We start from the raw sequence: 12,680 nt of genomic DNA on the forward strand, positions 1-12,680 counted from the left end.
TACATGAACATATTTTTTATACACTCCCTCTACATGTTAATTAATGTTTTACCATTTAACATCCTTGCTAAAGTTAGCAGAAATAACATTTTGGGGAGAGAAGGGTGTTTAGTGAATCAGACAGAACGCTATTTCTTGCTATAACTAAAGAGCCTTAGTAAACTTTTCTCTAAACTTCCCTCCATCCCAACCCCAGCTCCAGAAATAACCAATTCATTGGAGAATTACTAGAAGGAAAAGAAGTAACAATTACAATATTTATACAGTCATAGAGGAGTGGTCTGGTAAATATGGTACCAATAATGGGATAAAAATTATAAAAATTAAAGTACTATCTGGCATAAATGGTAAGCAACAAAAAGTAAAATATCAAATTGTACCTTTTCAGTGGTACCCCCAGAATTTTTATATAATGAGCTAAGGGGATAATTTGCCTGGGGAATGTAATATTAATCTGTAATTTTTCATAACCTTTTTTGTAAGACTGGGAAAAGGTCAACTGCTCCTGCAAAATAATTTTGGGGAGCTGCAAATAGAATATTTTGAACATGTACACATCCAAACAAGGCTGGGAAGGAGCATAGAGGAAATCTAGAGAACTCTACTGGTGGCATAGAGATTAGGGTGACCACTTTCTTTTTGTTTGATTCTCCATTAGTTACAATTATCTGCAATACAATTATGAATGCACTTGTTATCACTCATGAATTTACTTCTGTGACATTTATTGCATTTCTTATTACAGGGTAATTTCTGCTATTGTATTTCAAATGTCATCTGAGTTCCTCAGATTTCTTTCTTCAACTAAACCTGTATCTTTGGAAACCTACATTCTAAGGGCATGTCTCTATACATACCTACCTAGTCCAGAGGAATGCAGGTTGGGAGATTCTGTGTGCACTGGTGTGCCTGCACAATCATGTGTGTGTTAAGGACTAACATGATCCACCTGAAACACACATGTAGATTTTTTTTTTTTTTTTTGCCTTTTTATTTTGTTTACTAAGACTTGAACTCGGGGGCTCACAACCACTGAGCCACATCCCCAGCCCTATTTTGTATTTTATTTAGAGACAGGGTCTCGCTGAGTTGCTTAGCAGCTCGCTGTTGCTGAGGCTGGCTTTGAACTTGTGATCCTCCTCCCTCAGGCTCTTGAGTCACTGGGATTACAGGCGTGGGCCACCCTGCTCAGCTGCATGTAGCTGTTCCTATTATTTGCTTAACCATCCATGCAGTGATAAACATGTTTGGCAATATGCAAATTTTGTAGTGTTACCTACCAAACATTCACACAACAAATCTTACCTTTTTTCATTTTTAGATATAGTATTTAGTATTATTGGTCACTAATATGAGTTATTAATAAATTTGCAGATGGAAAGATCACCTACTTTGGTTGATCCTGGACAGTCATGATGAGATCAAAGGTTGGATGTCAGAAGCAGATGATGTGGATGGTTGGAGATCCTTAATAGTTGAAGGCCTCTTTCTTTCTTTTTTAAACACCAAAACTTTTTGGAAGAACATTGTAATCAGAAGTTGATGTCTTCTTTTTAAATCCATCAAAGTGTTTCTGCAGAGGTTGTGATCCTTGTTGATCGTATGGGTGACTTTAATTTGCATTCTCTCTGCCAAGAGTTGAATCCCTATGAGGCCCTCATCAGATCTGAGTAGACAGATGCCAGTGCCATGCTCTTGGACTTCCTAGTCTGCAGAACTCAGAGTTAACTAAACCTCCGTTCTTTGTAAATTACTCAGTCCCTGGTATTCTGTTACAGAAGCAGAAAACAGACTAAGGCAGTGCATTGCTGAATTTTTAAAACCCATACACAAATGTTTTATTTAGTATTTTGAAACACAATATGGTTGTGTAATAACACCTCTGTCTGTCACAGAGTGCATGAATCTCTCTACTTCAGTACTATGCAATTGAGAAATACGGAGATTCTGGTAGAGACTGCTAATATCCATTATTGTTGAACTTATCGGTGAGATAGTTGGGGACTACCACCAGGACAAAGGGAAAATGCACTCTTGGACCCGACAGCCATTTAAAGTTTCCAACTTAACTCACGATTTGTCAGATACCAAATGTACCTCATTTATCCACCTTCAGATTATCTTACTACGTGCGTTATAGAGCCAGGGTGCCCTTGCTGCCACTCTTCTCGTGCTAAAAGGGTAAGGTCATTGAGGAGGTGCTGAAATGGAGGATCCCCAGGCCCTTAACTTGTTACTTGGCCTTTCACTTAGTTCATCCTTCTCACAGGGCGAAGATGCTTAAGTCAGAGAAGATGCTTAAGAAGATGCTTAAGTCACCCAGAGCCAATGCACAACCTGGACTCCACTCTACCCTGCAAGTGGTCAATAAATCGAGCTCCTTTCTTCTGTTTCAGCAAGTCAGACTGACACTTTTTGAGGGTAATAGGAGGACATTTGGGACATTCTCAATTTTTGATCGCTACAAATAAAGTGACTGTGAACATCCATGTATAGGGTTTTATATTAACATAAGCCTTTATTTCTCCTAGGTAAATACCTAATATAGGAGAATGTGTGATGCTAGTTCATGTGAGAGTTACCATGTTTTCAGAGCAGTCACCATTTTTGCATTCCTACCAGTGTTAAGTAAGAGCATGTCTCACTTGTTCAGTATCCTGATACATACTCTCTCCTCCCATTCTAATATGAATGCAGTGATACCACATGTACTTTTAGTGTGAATTTCCTTAATGTTGATCATGTCTTCATGAGCTTATTAGGCATTTATATATCTTTTTGACTCAATGTCTAAGTTTTAGCTTATTTTTAAAAAATGGGTTTTCTTAGCATTAAGTTTAATGAAGTCTTTATATATTGTGTAAAAAGATCTTTTGTCTGATACTGAGTTTGCTTATATTTTCTTTCAGTGAGTTGCATATCTTTTATAGTCTATTAACAATGATTCTTTTGCAGAGCAAAACTGTTAATTTTGCAGGGTTTGGTGTTACATATCTGTAATCCCAACTTTTGGAGCGTCTGAAATACGAGGATCACAAGTTTGAGATTAGCCTGAGTAGCTTAGGGAGAACATGACCTATCAAAATGTTTTAATGCATTCTACTGTCAAGTACAACTAATCAGATCAAATAAAAAATGAAAAAAAGTGCTGGGGATGTAGGTCAGTGGTAGAGTGCCCTGGGTTCAACCGCCAGTAAGGAAAAAGAAAAAAAGTTAATTTTGACAAATCTATTAATGTCTTTTCCTTTGTGAGATGTTGAGATTTTCCTGGTTCTTCACAAGAATAGTAACTTTGGATGGTCTTTGGGATGTTTTGCCTATTATGAGACCCTACTCAGAATGTTGATATCTTTGAGTTTTATTTAGCTGGCGAGGTTCAGTTATCTGATATGAGTGGGTGTTTGGCTCCAATGTCAGCTCAATTTTCAAAACTTTTGCGGTGCTATTTGGAATATTTCACACTTGCACCACCTAGTGGACAGTTTGGCACCTCTGCGGCAGCCTGTCCGTACTTCTGTTACCAAAGCTTCTAGTAAACAAATGGGATACATGTTGTTTCTGTTTGTACATGGAGTAACAAGCATACCATTTGCATATTCATACATTTACATACAGTAATGATGTTTGATTCATTCCGTTATTTTTTCCTTCCCCCCACCACTCCCACCTTTCTTTTCCCTCTGTACAGTCCCTCCTTCCTCCACTCTTGCCCCCTCCCACCCCCTATTATATGTCATCATCCGCTTATCATGAGATCATTCGTCTTTTGGATTTTTGAGATTGGCTTATCTCACTTAACATGATATTCTCCAATTTCATCCATTTGCCTGCAAATGCCATAATTTCATTATTCTTTATGGCTGAGTAATATTCCATTATATATATATATATATATATACCACAGTTTCTTTATCCATTCATCAATTGAAGGGCATCTAGGTTGATTCCATAGTCTGGCTATTGTGAATTAAGCAGCAATGAACATTGATGTGGCTGTATCTCTGTAGTATGCTGATTGTAAGTCCTTTGGGTATAGGCCAAGGAGTGGGATAGATGGGTCAAATGGTAGGTCCATTCCAAGTTTTCTAAGGAATCTCCACACTGCTTTCCAGAGTGGCTGCACTAATTAGCAGCCCTACCAGCAATGTATGAGTGTACCTTTTCCCCCACATCCTCTCCAACACCTATCATTGCTTGTATTCTTGATAATCACCATTCTAATTGGGGTGAGATGGAATCTTAGTGTAGTTTTGATTTGCATTTCTCTTATTACTAAAGATGTTGAGCATTTTTTCATATGTTTGTTGATTGCTTGTAGATCTTCTTCTGTGAAGTGTCTATTCATTTCCTTAGCCCATTTGTTGATTGGGTTATTTGTATTCTTGGTGTAGAGTTTTTTGAGTTCTTTATATCTTCTGGAAATTAGTACTCTATCTGAAGTATGAGTGGCAAAGATATTCTCTCACTCTGTAGGCTCTCTCTTCGCATTGCTGATAGTTTCCTTTAGTGAGAGAAAGCTATTTAGTTTGAATCTATCCCAGTTATTGACTCTTGCTTTTATTTCTTGTGCTATGGGAGTCCTGTTAAGGAAGTCTGATCCTAAGTCAACAAGGTGAAGATTTGAACCTACTTTTTCTTCTGTAAGATGCAGGGTCTCTGGTCTGATTTCAAGGTCCTTGATCCCTTGTGAGTTGATTTTTGTGCAGGGTGAGAGATAGGGGTTTAGTTTCATTCTGTTGCATATGGATTTCCAGTTTTCCCACCACCATTTGTTGAAGAGGCTGTCTTTTCTCCATTGCATATTTTTGGCTCCTTTGTCTAGTATGAGAAAATTGTGTTTATTTGGGTTTCTGTCCATGTCCTCTATTCTGTACCATTGATCTACCTGTCTATTTTGGAGCCAATACCATGCCGTTTTTGTTACTATTGCTTTGTAGTATAGTTGAAGTTCTGGTATTGCGATACCCCCTGTTTCATTCTTCCTGCTAAGATTGCTTTAGCTATTCTGGGTTTCTTATTCTTCCAGATGAATTTCATGATTGCTTACTCTATTTCTGTAAGGTATGTCATTAGGATTTTAATTGGAATTGCATTGAATCTGTATAGCACTTTTGGTAGTATGGCCATTTTGACAATTTTTTTTTTATTATTGTATACAAATGGGATACATGTTGTTTCTCTATTTGTACATAGAGTCAAGGCATACCATTTGTGTAATCATACGTTTACATAGGGCAATGATGTTGATTATTTTTTTTCCTTCCCCCCACCCGTCCCACCCCCTTTTCCCTCTATACAGTCCTTCTTTCCTTCATTCTTACCGCTCTCCTTATCCCTAACCCTAAACCTAACCCTAAACCTAATGCTAACCCCTCCCACCCCCCATTATATGTCCTCATCCGCTTATCAGCGAGATCATTCGTCCTTTAGTTTTTTGAGATTGGCTTATCTCACTTAGCATGATATTCTTCAATTTCATCCATTTGCCTGTAAATGCCATAATTTTATCATTCTTCATTGCGGAGTAATATTCCATTGTATATATATGCCACAGTTTCTTTATCCATTCATCAACTGAAGGGCATTTAGGTTGGTTCCACAATCTGGCTATGGTGAATTGAGCAGCAATGAACATTGATGTGGCTGTATCTCTGTAGTGTGCTGATTTTAAGTCCTTTGGGTATAGGCCAAGGAGTGGGATAGCTGGGTCAAATGGTGTTTCCATTCCAAGCTTTCTGAGGAATCTCCACACTGCTTTCCAGAGTGGCTGCACTAATTTGCAACCCCACCAGCAATGTATGAGTGTTCCTTTTTCACCACATCCTCGCCAACACCTATTCTTGCTTGTATTCTTGATAATCGCCATTCTAATTGGGGTGAGATGAAATCTTAGGGTAGTTTTGATTTGCATTTCCCTTATTACTAGGGATTTTGACAATATTAATTGTGCCTATCCAAGAACATGGGCGATCTTTCCATCTTCTAAGGTCCTCCTTAATTTCTTTCTTCAATGTTTTGTAGTTTTCATTGTAGAGATCTTTTACCTCTTTGGTTAGATTGATGCCCAAGTATTTTATTTTTTTTGAGGCTATTGCAAATGGAGTCGTTTTCCTCATTTCCCTTTCAGCTGTTTAGTCGCTTGCATATAAAAATGCTTTAGATTTATGCGTGTTGATTTTATAGCCTGCTATTTTGCTGAATTCATTGATGAGGTCTAGAAGTTTTCTGGAGGAGGTTTTTGGATCCTCTAAATATAGAATCATGTCATCTGCAAATAGTGACAGCTTAAGTTCCTCCTTTCTTATTAGTATCCCTTTAATTTCTTTGGTCTGCATAAATGCTCTGGTTAGAGTTTCAAGGACAATGTTGAATAGAAGTGGTGAAAGAGGACATCCCTGTCTTGTTACAGTTTTTAAAGGGAATGGTTTCAGTTTTTCTCTTAAGAATGATGTTGGCCATGGGCTTAGCATAGATAGCCTTTACAATGTTCAGGTATGTTCCTACTATCCCTATTTTTTCTAGTGTTTTGAGCATGAAGGGGTGTTGTATTTTGTCAAATGCATTTTCTGCATCAATTGAAATAACCATATGATTCTTATCCTTAAGTCTATTGACATGATGGATTACGTTTATTGATTTACGAATGTTGAACCATCCTTGCATTCCAGGAATGAACCCCACTTGATCGTGGTGCACAATTTTCTTCATATGTTTTTGGATAAGGTTTGCCAATATTTCGTTAAGGATCTTTGCATCTATATTCATCAAGGATGTTGGTCTAAAATTTTCTTTCCTCGATGTGTCTTTTCCTGATTTGGGTATATGAGAGTGATATTAGTTTCATAGAATGAGTTCGGTAGGGTACCCTCCTTTTCTATTTCCTGGAATACTTTGAGAACTATTGGAATGAGTTCTTCTTTGAAGGTCTTGTAGAACTCGGCTGAGAATCTGGTCCTGGCCTTTTCTTGGATGGTAGATTTTTAATGGCTTCTTCTATTTCATTGCTTGATATTGATCTGTTTAAATTGTGTATGTCCTCCTGGTTCAGTTTGGGAGGAGCATATGTCTCTAGAAATTTGTCAATGTCTTTGGTAGTTTCTATTTTGTTGGAATACAGATTTTCAAAGTAGCTTCTCATTATGTTCTGTATCTCAGCGGTGTCTGTCGTGATATTTTCTTTTGCATCATGTATTTTAGTAGTTTGAGTCTTCTCTCTCCTTCTCTTTGTTAGTGTGGCTAAGGGTTTGTCTATTTTGTTTACTTTCTCAAAGAACCAACTTTTTGTTTTGTCAATTTTTTGAAGAGTTTCTTTTGTTTCAATTTCATTGATTTCAGCTCTGATTTTAATTATTTCCTGTCTTCTACTACTTTTGCTATTATTCTGTTCTTCTTTTTCTATGACTTTGAGCTGTAATGTTAGGTCATTTAGTTGTTGACTTTTCATTCTTTTCTGGAATGCGCTCCATGCAATGAATTTTCCTCTTAGTACTGCTTTCATAGTGTCCCAGAGATTTTGATATGTTGTATCATCATTCTCATTGACCTCTAAGAATTTTTTATCTCCTCCCTGATGTTTTTTGTTATCCATGTTTCATTCAATAGCATATTATTTAGTCTCCAGGTGTTGGAGTAATTTCTGTTTTTTATTTTGTCATTGATTTCTAATTTCATTCCATTATGATCTGATAGAACACAAAGCAGTATCTCTATTTTTTTGCATTTACTAAGGGCTGCTTTGTGGCATAACACATGCTCTATTTTCAAGAAGGTTCCATGTGCTGCTGAGAAGAAAGTGAATCCGCTCGTTGATGGATGGAATATTCTATATATGTCTATTAAGTCTAGGTTATTAATTGTGTTATTGAGTTCTATGGTTTCTTTGGTTGGAATTTGTTTGGAAGATCTATCTAGTGGTGACAGCAGTGCATTAAAGTCACCCAGAATTATTGTGTTGTGGTCTATGTGATTCTTGAAATTGAGAAGGATTTGTTTGATGTACAGGGATGCACCATTGTTTGAGGCATAAATAGTTACTATCGTTATGTCTTCCCGATTTATGGTTCCCTTAAGCAGTATGAAATGTCCTTCTTTATCCCTTCTGACTAACTTTGGCTTGAAGTCCACTTTATCTGATATAAGGATGGAAACCCCCGCTTTTTTACTGAGTTCATGTGCGTGGTAGGTTTTTTCCCATCCTTTCACCTTTAGTCTGTGAATGTCCTTTTTTATGAGATGAGACTCTGCAGTATATTGTTGGGTCTTTCTTTTTAATCCATTCTGCCAGTCTATGTCTTTTGATTGATGAGTTTAGGCCACTAACGTTCAGGGTTATTATCGAGAAATGATTTGTATTCCCAGTCATTTGGCTTATTTTTAAGTTGGCTTGGTTTCTCCTTTGAGTGGTTTTTCTCTAAGGTAGTTCCTCCCTTTGCTGACCTCCATTGTTGTTTTTCATTTCCTCCTCATGGAATATTTTGTTGAGAACATTCTGTAGTGCAGGCTTTCTATTTGTAAATTCTTTTAACTTTTGTTTATCATGGAAGGATTTTATTTCATCTTCAAATCTGAAGGTTAGTTTTGCTGGGTATAGGATTCTTGGTTGGCAACCATGTTCTTTCAGAGCTTGAAATATGTTGTTCCAGGCCCTTCTAGCTTTTAGAGTCTGGGTTGAGAATTCGGCTGCTATCAGTATTGGTCTACCCCTATATGTAATCTGATGCTTTTCTCTCATGGCCTTCAAAATCCTATCTTTATTTTGAATGTTAGGCATTTTCATTATAATGTGCCTTGGTGTGGATCTGTTGTGATTCTGTGCATTTGGTGTTCTGTAAGCCTCTTGTATTTGATTTTCCATTTCATTCTTCAGGTTTGGGAAATTTTCTGATATTATTTCATTGAATAGGTTGTTCATTCCTTTGGTTTGTATCTCTGTGCCTTCCTCAATCCCAATAATTCTTAAATTTGGTCTTTTCATGATGTCCCATAGTTCTTGGAGATTCTGTTCATGATTTCTTACCATCTTCTCTGTTTGGGTAACTTTATTTTCAAGATTAAATATTTTGTCTTCATTGTCTGAGGTTCTGTCTTCCAAATGGTCTAGGCTGTTGGTGATGCTTTCCATTGAGTTTTTTATTTGGTTTATTATTTCCTTCATTTCAAGGATTTCCGTTTGTTTTTTTTTGAGAATCTCTATCTCTTTGTTGAAATGATCTTTTGTTTTCTGCAGCTGCTCTTTCAACATCTTATGGGTGTGACCATTCATTGCTTGAATTTGCTCTCTTAACTCATCCTTTGCTTCACGAATAATTTTAATGATGTATAATCTGAACTCCTTTTCTGACATTTCTTCTAACATACTGTCATTGGATTCTATTAATATAGAACCTAGATTTGTTTGGATCATTTTCTTCCCTTGTTTTTTCATGTTGTTCATGTATCTTCCCCTCTGGCAGTGCAGATCTGGGGTATTGGAGATTTCCCCCTATAGGCTTATATTGGCTCTATAGGTTTCCAAAACCCTTTCTTTAAGGGGAGATCAATATTAGCAGTTCCCAATTCAGACACTACACAATCCTAGACCAAATAGCCCCTATGGGGACAATAACAAAATTGTCATAATAAGCAAAATGAGTTCAAATATTATCTTCGGTAAAACAAACAGGTTTGCAATAAGGTCTGCAGTTTCTAATGGAGGACAAAGAGGATGCAGAGGGATGTAGAATGTGACTGTTAATGGGATAAGAAAAGAATATACAGAAGTTCTAGAAAATAGAAAGGGTGAGAGTGTAATCAAAAGAAATCGGATGTTAGTCTGCAAAAAAGGGAGAAAGAGACTCTGAGGGAACAGGTAAACAAAAGGAAAAGAAAGCAAGAAAAGTAAAGAAGTAAAAACTTAAATTTTTTTAAATAGGAGAAAAAAGAAAATCTACAGTATAACAGTCATATAGTAATGAAACCTCCCAGTGTTCAGTAGCCTGATGCATGAGAGGTACCTGACAATGAGCTTCAAGCCTCCAGCAGGCGTCGCAGGATGGGATCGGAGCTCCGGCTTCCAGGATTATCCAAGATGGTCGCCCTGCCTTTGAAATGTGTTGGCAAATGGGGAGCTGCAGCTCAGGGGTGGACGGGTCAGCTGGAGGTCCTGGAGACGGGATGCAGTTGGTCTGGCTGGGGTCCTGGAGGTCTGGTGTGTTTGGTGTGGTTGGGGGATCCTGGAGGCTGGGTGCAATCATTTGGTCTGGGGTCCCCGTGATAGGGCACAGTCAGTTGGTCTGGGGTTCCTGGCGGCAGGGAGCAGTCAGTCGATGTGAGGGCCCCAGAGGCAGGGAGTGATCGGTCGTGCTGAGGGATCTTGGAGACGGGGCTCAGTCAGTCTGGCCAGGCGTCCTACAGGGCCTGGCTGTTGTTTCAAAATGGCGGCAGCCACGTGTAATCAAACAGCAGCAGGCAGCTGGTGCTCCACTGGTGGTTGGTGATCAGTTTGCTGACTGTTGTCAGACGATCGGGAGGTGAACCTCGAGTGTTGGGTGATGGATAGGAGTAAGGCAGGCGATGGACAGGCGAGAGGCAGGCAAATGGCCAGCAGGTTCATTATTGGTATATAGAAAAGCTATTGATTTTTGTATGTCAATCTTGTATTCTGCTACTTTGATGAATTTGTTTATCAGCTCTAAAAGTTGTCTGGTGGAGTTTTCTTGGGTCGTATAGGATCATATCTGCAAATTGAGGTAACTTGACTTCTTCCTTTCCTATGTGTATCCTTTTGATTTCTTTCTCTTGCCTAATTGCTCTGGCTAAGATTTGAAGAACTATATTGAATAGGAGTGGTGAGAGTGGACATCCTTGTTTCTGATTTTAGAGGAAATGCTTCCACTTTTTCTCCATTCAGGGTTATGTTGGCTTTGTCTTTGTCTCATGTGTAGTCTTTATGACCTTGAGGTGAGTTCTGTCTCTCCATAGTTTCTTCAGTGTTTTTGATATGAATGAGTGCTGAATTTTGTCAAAGAGGTATGCTGTCATGTGAACTCCAGAAGTTCCTTCCTCTAGGTTCTGAGACTATGACAACTTTCCTTCACAGAGAGGTTTCTCCTGATTCTGAGCTGATCCCTAAAAGGGTATGGGGAGTGGGAAAAAAGCGTTCCATTCTCTTATATATGTGGCCATCCTAAGTTTCTGTGCTCTATTATATTTCTGGTACACTTTTGCTGCACTCTGGTGTTCTACTTTCATTATTTTGGTTGAAATGTAGTTGTTCATTTTGAAATTCAGTTTTTCCTTTGGGAGCCAGAAATGTAGGAACTTCTAGTCAGCCATCTTCAGTTTTGCCCATTTTTCACTTCAAGTTTTCTTGTGCATATTTCTGGTGCTACTATGGTTTTTCATTTGAAAAAAATTGTGCTGACAATCTAATTGAGAGCACGGTGCAGAGCAGGCCTGTAATCCCAGTGACTTGGGGGTTGAGGCAGGAGGATTGCAAGTTTGAGGCCAGCTTGGGCCACTCAGTAAGACTCTGTCTGAAAACAAAAACAAAAAATCAAAAAAAAAATGGGTATGTAGCTCAGTGGTGGAGCAACTTGGGTTCAATCCTTAGTACTGCAACAGAACAAAACAAAACAAAAAAATACTAATTAAAAAAATGGGGACTGGGGTTGTGGCTCAGTGGTAGAGTGCTTGCCTAGCACGTGTGAGGCAGTGGGTTTGATTCTCAGCACTGCATATAAATAAATGACTAAAATAAAGGTCTATCTACATCTAAAAAATATTTTAAAAATAATTTAAAAAATGAGCCCAGTTTGTATAAATTTCAATAGATATATCAAGCAGAAATAACACTAATAATGGTTTAATACTATAGGCAAAGGGATTATTTTGAAATTTATTTTGTCAAGAATGAAGCAAATTACTTTATTAAAAGTGCAAATTTAGTTCACAAGTTTAACATCAAAGACAAACTATGTGTTTTGTGATGGCATTAAAATTGAAAAATGTAGATGTCATAGATAAATCCAAATCTTACTAAATTGGAAATCAATGGATAAAGTCTCCACGGTGGTGAAAAGAAAATCACATTTGCATTTATTTTATTATTATTATTATTTTTAATGGTGCTAGGATTTGAACTCAGGGTCTCATGCTTGCCAGGCAAACACTTTACCACTGAGCTACATCTTTAGTTTGCATTGAAACAATATGTGATATTCCACTAAAAAGGAGACCATACCAGGAAAAAAAATTTTTACTATTTTTATATTTATAGAATTTGAGTAGCTAAAATGTATATACTATAGATGATATTGAACAAGTAAAATAATCACTCTGGTGTAATTATCCACATTTTTAATTGATCACAAAAGTGTCTGAGTTTTGAAAGAATTAACTTAGAATGTCAATCTAAGTGATGTTAAGAAGTGGGACCTGGTGTGAGGTCCTTGAGTCACTGAGGGCACATCCTTGGAAGGGACTGAGGTGGTTCCCATGGAATCCATGAATTAGTCCCTGTAAGAAGATTGTTGTAAAAGGACAAGTCCAGCCCCTTCTCAGACTCTTTGTCTTCCTCTGGTGATGTGACTTTTCACTCTCAAGAGGTTCCTGCCATTGTGCTGCCATCTGCCAAGAGGCGACCTAGTCAAGGTGGCCCCTGAAAGAGAAAGTTTGGACTTTGTTCCTCCAACACTGTGAGC

General features: G+C 37.9%; 1 protein-coding gene across 1 annotated transcript in view; it reads left to right on the forward strand.

Moving 5' to 3' along the window:
* The window catches only part of Smim3 (small integral membrane protein 3), a 28,578-nt gene extending 26,078 nt beyond the window's left edge, over window positions 1-2,500 (forward strand). Inside the window, exon 4 of the transcript XR_007109219.1 lies at window positions 2,270-2,500. The gene's annotated coding sequence lies outside the window, so the exon portion shown is untranslated. The remainder of the gene's footprint in view (window positions 1-2,269) is intronic.
* Window positions 2,501-12,680: the final 10,180 nt, after the last annotated feature.

The sequence above is a fragment of the Sciurus carolinensis genome, chromosome 6 (assembly GCF_902686445.1).
Source record: "Sciurus carolinensis chromosome 6, mSciCar1.2, whole genome shotgun sequence".
Classification (NCBI taxonomy): domain Eukaryota; kingdom Metazoa; phylum Chordata; class Mammalia; order Rodentia; family Sciuridae; genus Sciurus; species Sciurus carolinensis.